At 37.2% G+C, this 1334-nt stretch overlaps 1 protein-coding gene across 1 annotated transcript in view; it reads left to right on the forward strand.

Annotated features, from left to right (window-relative positions):
* marchf1 (membrane-associated ring finger (C3HC4) 1) overlaps positions 1-1334 on the forward strand; it is a 49847-nt gene that overhangs the window by 33295 nt on the left and 15218 nt on the right. The window lies entirely within an intron of this gene.

Genomic DNA, 1334 nt, shown 5'->3' on the forward strand with positions numbered 1-1334 from the left:
ATGTTTGTCTCTGGTGGATAGAAAATGGTAGCAGTTATTAGTGCTGTTTAGAGTCTCATATAATATAACTCTATAATGTATTTGACATAAAAGCAAAAAGTTACTAAGTGCACCTTTAAATTAACATTCTACAGATTTTTAAATACACTACATTTGTTATTCTATACATGACTTATTTTATAACTCTTGAATTGCATGCTATCTCTTCATGGCCGTTGTCATGAATAAACCTCCATGCTTCAGATACATTTTTATTTAATCACACTATAATCGTTGAGGTTGTAGTGCTGTAAATATATTGAGAGGTATTTTAGGATGTGTTTATTATTTTGCACAAAAATATTTTCAGTATGTACCATTCCTCCATTGCCAGTGTGATAGGTACTGTATACCTAACTAAAACTAATGCAGTGTAATACAGCTGCATTGCAGACTGCAGAATTGCATTGTATTAAACTCAATTTTCCTCACCATATTTATATTAATGAGAGTAGACGTATATACTTCAGCCTTCAAAATAATCATTAAATTGAATCAACACCTCTCATGATTTCCACGAAAACTGAACATTATAGCCTTCATGCGGGGAGGATGTATTGCAGCACTGTTGTATTAACTGCATTTGTTTTAATTTGATCAGAGGTGTTTCTGTTTTTTTTCCATCCATATTACAAACATTTATGAAAGTGGCAGTAATCATGAAGTCCGTTAAAGGAGAATTCCGGCCAATTTTTTATGTTAATCTTGATTTCTTTAATTATGCGATTACTAGCTGTTAGCTGCTAGCTGTTAGCAGTAAGTGTGTTCAGCCAGGTTTTTTTTGAAAATCATAATGCAGCAGTTCTGTGTTTATTTATAGCTCATCCATTTTGTGTGTGATGGATCTGTCTGTTGTTGGTGAGGAGGCTTGGCATTGTCGATCTGTGTGGTAGATTCCTTAGCCGGGCAGGCAGCTTTCGTCCCCACCTTCCTTGCCCCCTGCAGCCAACAATGATCTCCCGAGCTTTGGGGGGTGTATTGGCTGTCCTCCATGCCTTTGCGGCGACAAATTGTAGTTTATTTCCCCCTCAAAAATAGTAATAAATTACCTAATTACAACCACACCACCGGGTGTTGGTGGGATTGTTGCTGGCTAAGGGAACTAGCACACAGATCGACAGTGCCAAGCCTCCAACTCACCAACAACAGATAGATCCATCACACACAAAATAGATGAACTAAAAATACACACGGAACTGCTGTGTTAGGACCTTTACAAAAGCCTGGCTGAACACACTTATCTTTACTTTGATGTAACGTAAGGGCCCTGTTCATGTTGTACAGACATATTAATT

This window comes from Etheostoma spectabile, chromosome 2 (genome assembly GCF_008692095.1).
Source record: "Etheostoma spectabile isolate EspeVRDwgs_2016 chromosome 2, UIUC_Espe_1.0, whole genome shotgun sequence".
Classification (NCBI taxonomy): Eukaryota; Metazoa; Chordata; class Actinopteri; order Perciformes; family Percidae; genus Etheostoma; species Etheostoma spectabile.